A 12,635-nucleotide genomic window follows, 5' to 3' on the forward strand; every position below is an offset into this window, starting at 1 on the left:
ATGCAGTAGTTGTCTTCTCCTCAGCATGTTTCAGAAAACAATTTCAACCATAATGACTAGAGAAATGACAAACACAAAATGACTGATTATCCACCTAAAGACAGACCATTAAAGGGGTCCACACCAGGATACAATAACTAATCTATTGACAAGAATAAATTTGCAATGAGAAATTAAAATGCACTACGTATGAAAAGATTGATCACTCAAATCTTGAGCTCACTTTCATTCTCCTATACCCTGCAAAACTCCAGGTGGACTCTTCCAGGAACAGAATGACAGAAACCCTAGATTCCCATTATATAACCTTCTACTACAATTGCAATTTCGATATTACTGATATGAACATTTGATGTTTTGATATTTGGAATCTGAAATAAACCTCAGCATTGCCCTAGAGGATGCATGTATGCCCCTCATGTTCCTTGTAGCCACCTGCTGACATGGCCTTACAAATGACCTTTGGAGAAGACTAAAAAATTCAGTTTGCTATGGCTAGAAGCATACAAAACTAGAATAATGGAGCTGCAACAAGAACAATTCCACTCCTTTTAGCATTACGGCTGTCAGCCAGACAGCACATAGTACCTCAACTACCACTAGAAACAGAGAAATTGCCCAGGAAATCTTGATTTCTCTCCCTTTGCATTTGGCCCTGCTGAAAGTTAACATTGCTGTTTTGCTTAGGTCTTCAGCTAATATAAGGAACTTCTTATGCAAAAAACCACAAAGCCAGCATCACAGCACTGAGAAAGCACTGTTTAATTAACTGCTACAAAGCTGGCCAGAACACCATACACAGGGCTGAAATCTACCTTTGGATGCATATGATCTTAATCACACTAGAGTCAACAGGAGCCAGTGTATGCAGCCTGGGAAATAATTTAGTCCATTAAATTCATGCAATTTACATACAATTAGTGGCTTCAGACTTTTACTTTTGAGGAGAAAAGGAAGATAAAGGAGGTTTAAAATAAAATATTCCCATGTGGCTGGCTATTACTGTTTCAAATTAGGGCAAACTGTTAACTCAAAAGATATTTTTTAAATCCTTGCAGATTTGTTTAAACAAAAGAAAAATACAAATATTAATCAAAATAGTTGAGCTTATGTTTAAAGGCAAACAAAATCTTAACAGATTTAAACTTCCTGTTTTAACTGAAGATATACTTCTTTCACTGAGGGCCACTTCTGCCACCTTCACATTGGCCATTTGTAGTCTCTGGAAACATGAATATATATGTACATTTTAAAGGAATTAAAGAGGCAGAAATGCCCCAGGAAAAAAAAAAATGCCTTACAACCAAGAAAAAAATATCATTGCTATTACTGTTTTCTTACTAAAACGTGAAGGATAAATCTCTGATATGAAGAGACATATACACTGTGTGTAAAGTTTGTATATAGTATAAATTCGTTATTTCTATTATTCATTTAATGAGAATACCAGCAGCAAGATCCCTGCTGGGACAGAACAGAGTTTGTGATTTTATCATACTTGTGGATGTTAAAAGACAGCCAGGTTCTGTGAGGTGCAGCGTACCACCTGGAAAGTGCTGAACATCTTACCTATTTTTCCCTGAATGAGTATCTCAATGAAAGAGGAACAAATTGTTAGTCATGAATTCCAAATGGAGGTTTTAGGCAGAAGCTGTGCTATACAAGTTTTGGGGGATATTTTTGCAATCATGAGAAATGTTTCAAGGAAAGAGCGCAACACGCTATTAACAATATTTTTCTGATTGGGGTCATAATTCAAAACCTTGATCTGGGGAACCAGTATATATACATTAAATCATTCTACTTTTATGCATGGAAAAGACACATCAGAGAGCATTATGTTAGCCAGTTCAACATCTAGCCAGCAGACAGCCTGAACACTAGGACACAGTGCACAGGGAGAAGGCAGTTCAGGATGAGGGCAATACCTGTAGGGAGCAGGAATGCTGGGCAGAAACAGAATGAAGAGAAAAGCCTGGGCAGAGGAGTGATCCACTGCTGTGTGGAAGCCAACAGTTCTCACAACAGGAGAGTGCCATAGAGAAGCCCTGGCAGAATATGCTACATCTATTATTTTTAAGAGTTTAGGAACTCTGACTTTTTTGTAAACAGCAAGCAGAGTCACATCTACTTTTTAGTTTCTGGTAACTCAAGGAAATTAATTTTATTTAATCAAAACAGAGTTTATACAGGAACTCCCTCAAGTTTGGAGGCCTGGACTCCTGAGCATGATCTGTCTCTACCAATTGTACCTGCCCGTGTGTAATACAGTCCCACTGCTACACGGAGCATTCGCATCCTTTTCTCGGAAGAGAATGCAACACAGGTTATAGGTTTGGGTGCAGGCTTTGAACCTCACTGCACTTCCTCACATGCAGTTAGTCCTGTTTACAGCTGGTGCTTAAAGTTGTCTGTAAATGCAGATAAGGAATCCAAGTCCCTTTGTGAAAACTCAGTCCTAATAAAACTTGGACCAACTTCCTAAAAATCACATATTTTGCAGAAGACAAAAAAAGCTGAGACAATGTTTGACCAGCCAACATTATTCCATAGACAAGTTAAATGTTGGAGGAAAAAAAAGGGAAACAAGTCATGACCTTGAGATAAAAAAATTCAACTTCGTGGTGAATTAATTTAATAAACGGACACACAAGGTAGAAAATTTATGCAGTTACCCATCTAAAAATTTTTAAAAGCTGTAAACAGCTATGCTAAATGGTGTCACTCTAAAACAAAGCCTCACAGAGGTGGTGAAAATATACAATGAATTCTCTGACAAACGTTCCCTTGTGTTACTTTATCACAGAAGGGACTTTTTAATCAGTAATTTAATTTGACGTGTAACAAAAAATAATTTCTTAGTGCTCTTTCTAATGAAAAACATTTATTTGATGACTCTTCTCTTACCCTGATCCCCGCTTTGCTTGGCACTTGTGTGGATTCCCTGTCACCCATATGTCTACCACAGAATCAAGAGCCAGCCTAAATAATGGCTTAAAGCTTCCATCCTTTTGCGTTTATTTCTATAGTCCTCCATATAATAGATGTAGACTGGCTACTGAGTATTTTAACTACAAAGACGACACACATTGTCTTTGATTATCAATGCTCTTACTATTTGGTAAACCAACCAAAAAAAGGAAGTTTTCGGGGAAGACCGCTCTTATACTAACCAATCTGGAGCTTATGTGTGACTCCCTGACCTGCCCTCAGAGGGAAGAGAGAAAAACAACTGTCCCCTCACTACCTATTCCATGGACCCAGGTCTCTGGAAAGGCAACACAGTGCTCTTTCATCATATCAGTCAAGACGCTTTCCCTTTTTACTCTAGAGACACACACAGAAATACAACATATGCTGTTTCTTTAAGTGGACCGAGTGCGTTTATTAGGTTTTTGCAACAATAAACATTTTAGATAGGAGAAAAATATCTATCCTTCAAGGCGAAAACAGGTCTTTTACTTCCTCAGTGTTATATTATCATGAATCACTAACAGGCCTTATTAAAACAAAGACCCCATTTGTCTGCATATGGATATGCATGTATGTATTGCAGAAACACACAAGCACGCATACATTTTATACATGTAAAACACATATATGCATCATAGATCTAAGTTAGAGAATACTACTATATATTAAATAATCATTAAATAATGATAAAGTTATTTTTTGATTAAAAACTCAACAGAAAAAGCATGCATACTAAAAATGTAAAAATACATAGGCTGAACATATAAACTCTGCTGAAAAAAATTAGTTTAGGAAAAGCTGACAGTAATAAAAATCAGACAGTTAAAATCTTACTGCAAACAGTCTAGTTTAAAGCTGGGAGTCTTCAGTATCTATTAAAGTGAAACACAGGACCATATCAAAGAAAGCCAGAGCATTAAAATAATCAGAAATGGAATAGCTAGAATACCCTCTGTTTAACTCTACCAGCAAGAAAACAAACACACATTTCACACGCTGCATCATGTCACACACCACCTTAATTTAGCTACATTAAAATGAGTTTTCCTCAAAGAAAAGCTTGTATTATGACTATACCTTTAAAAAGCTCATGTTTTCTCAGTTTGGGTTTTAATATGAAGAAAAAACAAGGTTGAATCAGGAGTTGTAAATTTTCATGCTTAATTTGATAGTTCAGCACTTTTGCAGTTGAGTTTGCAGCACACAGAGATCGGTTTCCTCACGCTTTCCCGCTTATTTTTCAGCACACAGGAATTCTTAAGCACGCCGCACAGTGCATACACAATTTGCAAGGTATGCTCATCGTCACTTGTTCAGCTTTACGCACCAAATGAGACATGCTTCAGGTTTCTAGGTGCGCATCTCACGATGATGTTTTAAAATTTTATCACCTAGTTTCCAGGGAACTGAGGCTTTGAATCTATATTTGAAATACCACCTGAACAGGTGAAACATACTGGTATTCCACACACAGCCTCCTGCTGTCATTCCACTGTTGGCATGGGACAGTCTTCACCAAGACTTAGAAAACCTCATTCAATATTCCTCTCTGGAGGATCTGACACTTACTGTGAATTCTGCTCTTCAACTTAAATACCAGTGTCTGTGGCAGGCCAATTCTATCATTGCAGATACAGCATCCCTCAGGCGAGGTCCAACCTTTCTCTCGCAGTGCACCCAGGGATTAGCTTGACTTCCCCTAAATTCTCTCCAGTGCACAGTACGAGCTAATCTTTCCTGTAGGAAGCAGGAGATGGGGTTGCCATGACAACAGAGCACATTCTAGCAGTGGGACCACTGAGATGAGCTGAAAAGACGACAGTGAAACATGCACTCAGCCTTCCTCCGGGGCTACGGGCTTCTTCCTCCAGGATTTAATTCCCCTGCAAGTTTACTGACAGGCTAGGAGGTTGATTAGCTATGTATTTTGCTACGGGGAGACTACTAGTTAAGAATATGGTTGAAAGATCATAGCATTATTTAATGAAACTGCCATTCCTGCTTACGTTAAATTGCTGATTTTATAAGCAGCGTGGCTGCTTTTAAACCACTACTTGTTCATACATGTTAGTCCTACACTTAGTCCACACTAACATCTCACTGTAATAAAGAAAAAGAAAGAAAGTCACAAGCCAAGTCCTGTGCTTCAGCTTTGGTTTTCCAGCATATTAGCCATGCGGTCTTTCTTTAATGGTTTTACACTCATACACATACATGCACACAAAGAGCACAGTACAACATCTGTGTTTGAAGCTCAAAGGTTTCTGCTGATGGGGGAGGGGATACTGAGAAAAGCAAATCACAGCGGCCACGTGTCTTACATAAATGACAAAACAGCCACAATAAGCTTTGGGAGCCCTGTTCATCAGGCAAAAGAAAATTGAGTAATCCATACTGTAAATATCAGATATTTACTGCCCCAGAATAATGTCTGGATCTTATGCTTTATATATTTTTTTCTCAATGAGAATAATAGAAAGCTTTTATAGTCCCTGCATTTCAATTATTTACATATTTTTTAATTGTTCAATCAAATTTTCATGCAAAGGGTTTTTCTCTGTGTTTTAATTTCTCTTACAAAACCACACAACATATTATTGTGGTAAATTCCTGGAGCATGACTGTGTCTTCTCTGTTATTTCAGATACAAGCGTGTCTCAGTGAGCTTTCACATTAAAGAAGCAGCAACTTAGAATGTAAGGTGTCTAACCGTGTTTTTAACCATCCATTTCCACAGAACAGATTCCTTCCTCCTTTGTGCCTTTGCTCTCAAGCACATAACGTGTGTGGCTACACACACAACATCCCATCAGCAGGTAAGATACACCAGACCCCTCAGTACCTGTAATGGCTTGACCTATCTGAGTACTAAAAGAGCTGCAGATGAGTCAAATCTACACCATCTGAATCCACTTCTCTCTGGAAATTTTAAAAGAAAAGAACCTTCATGATGGTCTCTGACACATGAAAGAGAAAGTGCCCAGAGGCTGCATTTAGCCAGAACTCCTATGGGTAGGGGAGGTGGGGGGTAAGCAGGCAAAACCATGCGCAGATGTATAACAGCTTTCCCTGTACAGCAAGTTATACAGGATAGTTGGCAGTTAGTCCCAACTAACTTAGTCTCGGCAAACCACATAAGGCTAGGAATAAAGCTTTGGTTGGAGAGGAAAGGTGCCTTCTGGGGGAGGCACCTTGCTGCCTGGAATGCATCAGGAAATTGTTGGGAAGTCTGAAGGGATGGAAGCATAGGGAAGCCCAGGCCAGGATCTCCAAATTATCATCAAATCACTGGTTTTTTTCCTGGCACGACACTAATTGCATTTACAGCTAGAAGCCCGCAGACAAAACCCAACCAAATAAAAAGCATACAATTTATCTTCCATGGCTAGGCAATATTGCTCTTCTGTAACCTTGAAAAGTATCTCAGTGTTACACGACCCTTTCAGTTTTACTTTAGTTTGGATCTTAGCATGTGTCAGGAATATACACGCACAAAACAGTATCCCTCAGAATCTGCTGGCTCTGACTCTTCCCACAGCTTGCTACGAAGATGAATTACACCACACAGTATAGCACCTGTATTTATTATCATCTAATTAGTGTTAGGGTTGGGGGTTTTTTCCCTCCACTTTTCCACTCATGTTCTATGCAACTGGAGAAATGCCAAATCATGTAAGCAACATATGGTTTTGCTTTTGAAATCATCCAGCCAGGATTCCCAAATACTGAAAAATCTTTGGCTAAATAATTTGCAGCTCAAGAGACAGTATTTTACACCTTCAATTCCACTGGGAAACACTGATATTTGTAGGCATGCAAATTGGTTTTGAGGAAAAAGGGCATATAATCAGATGTTGAATGATGTTACAGATTTTTCCTGTCATATGCTGTCTCCTCACAATGTGAAAAGAACAGTTAACAGCAAGATTAATGCTGTGAAAATAGCTAAACTACTATTATGGTTAATGAAAGCAAAGTTCTGTTTCTTTTTTCTTTCACAAACTATGACTACAGAAATCAGTAAATATTGCCCTTAGAATGCAAACATTCATTTCTTCATGCTCATGTGCAGAACTTCTATCTAATAATACTGAATCTTGTGTTTCTGGAAATTCAGTCTTTCAACCAAATACAAAATAGAATTACTATGTTCCTTTAGTTGTTGGATAGGGAATGGATTCCCCTGCCAGCACCCTAAACAAGTAGCACCCAGTTACTAAAATGGGTCTAAATTAACCCTGACCATCTTCTTTCCATTTCTGGCTGAACCTTCTTGTTTTTTATTTCAGATGAGTACCCGGAATCATTCCCGTAGCAGGAACACACCCTCTCACAGACACATGGAGAAACAGAAGCACTTTACATGTGTGAAGTTCAGAGATCTCCTGGAACATAGACAAGCTCACAGTACGCCTCTTGCATTAGTATATCCCTGGGTTAGTGAACCCAGGTGAAGCTTGCCAGAACAAGGAGCAAGATAAAATGAAAAGTGATTATATGTATTTAAGCAATCTACTCTAAGGGAAAACACGTACGTGTAACATACTTCTAAGGCTTGACTACAGTAACCAGCTCTAGGTCCTTAGCAGAAACAAGCTGCTCCTACTGCTCTCATAGGTCTGCTCTACATTTTTCGAAGGTAAAGTCTACCTTTATGAAGGTCGGAGTCTTAATTTTGCTCTTTGTCTACCCTCTTGCTTGGGAGGGGGATGAGAGGTGAATACACAACAGCCACTTTTCCTCTCAATAATACCCACAGTTTAAAGACACTATGTGGGAGCTCAGAAGACACATTTTGTCCTATGTTTCTGCATGAATTCACAGCTTTGGCCACAAATGAGGAGTCTGAGGATTTCATGTTGAAAATAAACGGGAAGAAAGACAGGAAAATAAAACTATACATAGGTCCAACATGAAAAGTTGATGTGAGAAAGTGAAGGTTTCTGTTTCGATTTCCTGTCTTTTTCTTTACTATGCTTAACTCTGAAATCACCATTGAATTCTCATTTTTATTATATAGTTTCTGTACATAGCTGTTCACAGAGTCCTTTGAAATCTGTGAATGAAAGGAAATATCAATCTTCTTTTTAAGAACTATTCATTTGAGATTAAACAGTGCTAAATGCTGAGCCCTGAACAAAAGGTTTAAGCACATGTAAAGTCTTGCTGAAACAGAGCAACAGTGCCCAGTACTTTACAGGATCAAACCAGTGATTTGGGGTTTTAAACCCCCTAATTCCCTATCCTTTCCTTTCTCTTTTTAAATATACCTTGGTAGCTCAGATCCTGCTTTTGTCAGATGAATTCCTTATATGAAATGCTGAGTGACCTTCAGTCCTAGTGCAGTGATAAATCAAGAAGAAGCCTATACCGGTGCAAGCTGTACTGCTACCTTCTGACAGCAGTTTTCATATTCTAAGCACAGAACTAATGGCACAGAGCTAATAATCAGAATACACCTAAATATGTAAATGAAAACCAAAATTTTTTGCTTTTGCACTTCAAAAGTCTTAAACACAATCTTATTTTATTTTTGGAAATGTGTTATATAATTAAGCATTTTCCTCCTGTAATTTTATCCACTGGATCATATAGGCAATCAGGACCTATTTCTGGTACCTCTTAGACCATTTTTCTCTACCTGTGGTTCCTCTCAATTCACTGACTTTACTCAAGATTTACAAATAAGAGTAGGTATTAGCAGAATCAGCGTTCAGGAATTTTAAATCAAATGATTTTGTAAGTAATGACACATTTCAGGAGATATGATTTTTTTAATATGCAAAATGATAAAAATTACTGTGATTTCATTCTAATAGCCAAAGTAATTTATACAGAAAAGCTAAAACAGCCTGTACTTGTAAAATTGTAATATAATTTTGTTTTCTTAAGCGAATGCTTTGTATTTTGGGAATGTAGTACCAAATGTAGAAGTACTCATTGAAGGGATAAGCTACCCCTTTGGGAGACATGGGCAACATTAAACAACATTAAACTAAATTATTTCTACACTGAAATCATAAATGCAAGATGAGATCAGGTGTTCTCAGTAAGATGTTCTTTTTTCTAGATCTGTAAGATCAGTTTATCAGATTGGGAGTGGTGGAGAGGCATAGCAAAGATAAAAATGCTTTTTCAATGTCTGTTGCTTATACATCTTCTAAAAACTGAATTTCATAACTTTCTTAAACAGGCAATGAAGTTGGACTGAGCAATGTCCAGAGGTCCCTTTCAAATTCAGCTATTCTGTGATTCTGTGAGTTACATGGCTACTTTGTGGCAGTCTCTGGTGAATGAGACCAACAATAAAAGATTACACCATACATTACACCATTATGTCTGATAGACATTCAAAAAGAGGATATATAGAAAATAGCAATGACTTTGAAATACATGTTGTTACTTCCAGCAATAATCCCTTACCACTATTCTGCAAGAGGATAATAACAGAGATACTCTCCTGACCCTGACACCACGCAACAGCTAGAGGCATGATTGAGAAGAGAGTGACCATGTTCCCCTGGCTTACCTTCCCACCACCCAGCTACCTTTCGGTCAGACGTTTCCTAAACCTGACCTTATATATCTTGGCTACATTGTCAGCTTTGTGGACCACACTAGGAAGTAGGTTCTGGCCTTTGGACCAACTAGAGCAGACTGACTTCTGTCCATGCTGTTCAGGGCAGGACCAGCTTTGTCCACACTGCATAATACTTAACCCATCTCATCTGCATGGCAACCCCAAATTAACCAATTGATGAGGCAGACATACCACAGTCCTCCACAGCAGTGGTTGTAAAAGCACAACAATGACATTATATTGTGATGTCCAAGTCCTTGGAGGGACTTGGTGGTCTTGTTCCCAAGAGGAGCCTGACCATGAACTGCATGGATATGGTGTGTGTGATCTGGGTCTGAAAAATGCAAAAAGCCAATGAATAGCTTAAAGACTCATTCTTGCCTTTTAAAGCTCTTCAAGGATTTTCCCTCTATTAATTTTTCTAATTTTTTTTTAACCTATAATAAGCATTTGGCATCTACAACACCCTTTTGTGATGCACAAAATGTATCTTCTTTTACTTATTCTGGTCATGACCTCTGTTAATTCCATCTGATGGCCTATACATTTTGTATTATGAGAGACAACAAATAATTTATCCTTCTTAGTCTTCTCCACACCACTCATGACTTTAAAAATGTTAGTCATGTCCTCTTAAATCATCCTTTTTCCAGGTTAAAGACTCATAGTCGATGTAGTTTCTTCTCTCATGGAGACAATTTTGTATGTTTGATCTTCCTTATCACCTTTCCCCGTACCTTTTCTTCTATACACTTTTTGGAAAAGGGAGGGCAGAATGGCACTGTAGGTACATAAATTTACACAGGGATGTGACAGGAATGTAAGAATTGCTGTGCTGGGTCAGATAAAGTCCATTTAGCCTAATATCCTGTCTTTGACAGCAGTGAAAAAGGGGATGCTACTGTTCACAGTTTTGCTGTCTGTTTCTTTCCTGGTGGATCCAATATTAAGCTCTATATTAAGCTCTGAAGTGTCCTCCTTCAATCCGCAACCTCATCAAGGTTTGTGTGCCAAAAAGTTTGCCTACTTTTTCCAACCGTACTAGCTGATTTAACATTTATCTACAAATCCCGTTAAACCCATATCTTTAGCACTACTTCTACCAATCCACAACACTATTTTTTTTCCAACTGCACTAGCTGGTATAACATCGAAGTACAAATCCTGTTTAACTCATATCTTCAGTGCTACTTCAAGAAATTCTTAACAGTCTATTTGTAAACCATTACTGAGCTCTGAGCTGATCTTTTCATAGATCTATTTACTATCCCCCCAAGATTTTATTCCAAGCCATTCATAGACCTTGTAGATGATAATATATAAATTGAAGATTGCATTTCTTCATTATTTTTACTTTACATTCACTACAGCTGAATTTCTTATGTCATTTTATCACCCAGCACCATGAGATTCTTCTGTAACTCTTTACAACCAGGCTTTGCTTTGGGATCCTGAGTAACAGTCTTGTCAACATGTGTCACCTTGCCCTCCAGCCTTTTTCCAAACTATTTATGAATATTTTGAACAGTAAGAGCCCTACTGCAAATCCATTTAGACTCCACTGGTGACCTCTCTCCAATGAGAGATCCAAATATTTATTCATATTCTCTATTTCTGATTTTTCAACCACTTAGATACTACAGAGCATTTAGGAGGGGCCTTGTTAAAAAACTTTAGGAAACCCAGATGGATTACATTTTCATCCCCATTGACTGAGGGCCTACCTTCCTTTACAACAGATTTGCACTGCAGCAAGCAAGCTGAAATGGCCCAGCACAGACCAATTAAACTGACTGAATGTCTGGGTGTTCCAGTGCTCAAGGTTGCAGACCCTGACCATTTTCTGAACAGCACATAGATGTACCCTACACCATCCACAAGCTCAGTGACTCTTTCACACACAAATAGTTTTGACTCTTAACAGGTTTGAGCTCCTGACTCTTCCTCAGTACATTGTATTGCTACATTGTGTTATTATGCTCATGCATAGAAACCCTGTTCTTCAGGGCAGTTTCTGCCAATGTGACCAGTGAAGACCTCTGACTTTTTCATTTGCAGTTCCCTGGATACCAGCTGCAACATTGCAAGATTCACATTCGCTACCTTCCATTTCAGTGCAAGATGCTTTGAAGGTCAGATCATTTTTATCTACCTAAATATAAGTGTGAGCATTAAACTGTACATTTTGAAACAGGAAACTCAAGGCATAGGCACTTAAAATATTTAAATTAAATATGTTCTGAGTACTATCACAAAAAGGTTGCATTTAGCACCATGTAAATTTGGACAAATGAAAATATTTAGTAATGTAAAACCTATTCACACTCTGAGATAAGAGAACTCATTTCCAAATCTATGTTTTCCAAGCTCAGTGCTGTTCCTGTTATACAGTGTTAAAGTATACTCTGAATTTATTTCCTTTCTGTATCTGTTACTTCTAATATTTACATTTAATGCTATTAAAGAAGCTAATGGATTTCCATTTATACAGGTGAGTTTTGCTCTACAACCTTGTGTCTTTGTGCCTAATCTATCCAAATGGGGCAGGCTAGCATCAGGTTGGGCTTGTCAGAGAAAAAAAAAGAAATAAAATTAAGATAACCAGTGTACTTATTGCTTTATTCTTTTAGTGTTTGCAATTTTGCAGCATCTCTATGCCACACTATTCAGTCTGGCTTTTTTAGCTGATTTTAAAAATCCCGGAAATCCAGGTGTTTATTGTTCAAGCATTGAAGAAATTCAAATACTACCTTTAGTTAAGAAAAGAAAACCTAATCTAAATTAGCTTTATGGAAGCAATTTCTGCTTCATTGCTGATGTTTATGATATTATGGGATATTGATCAATTTTAAGCATTACCAGTAAATAGACAAGGGCTTACTTCTTCTGTCTCACTCCTCTGTGCATATTTCCCACCCATTTATTTCCTATGCAGAAGCAGAAATAACTCTACTGGAACATGTCTTCTAAATGCACAATTTTTTTTCGGTTACCTAAAAAAAAACCAAAACCAAAACTAAAAAACCCACAGCATAATGCAATTGCAGTAGATATTATCAGTATTATAAATGCTTTTCATAGT

The 12,635-nt window shown here is 37.9% G+C and overlaps 1 protein-coding gene across 5 annotated transcripts in view; it reads right to left on the reverse strand.

Moving 5' to 3' along the window:
• NOL4 (nucleolar protein 4) overlaps nt 1-12,635 on the reverse strand; it is a 197,502-nt gene that overhangs the window by 100,339 nt on the left and 84,528 nt on the right. Inside the window, exon 1 of one of the 5 annotated variants that reach the window (XM_069779258.1) lies at nt 4,543-4,701. The exons of the other annotated variants lie outside the window; for them this stretch is intronic. The gene's annotated coding sequence lies outside the window, so the exon portion shown is untranslated. Of the gene's footprint in view, nt 1-4,542; nt 4,702-12,635 lie in introns of those variants that run through there. 5 annotated transcript variants of the gene reach the window in all.

This window comes from Haliaeetus albicilla, chromosome 3 (assembly GCF_947461875.1).
Source record: "Haliaeetus albicilla chromosome 3, bHalAlb1.1, whole genome shotgun sequence".
Lineage (NCBI taxonomy): Eukaryota > Metazoa > Chordata > Aves > Accipitriformes > Accipitridae > Haliaeetus > Haliaeetus albicilla.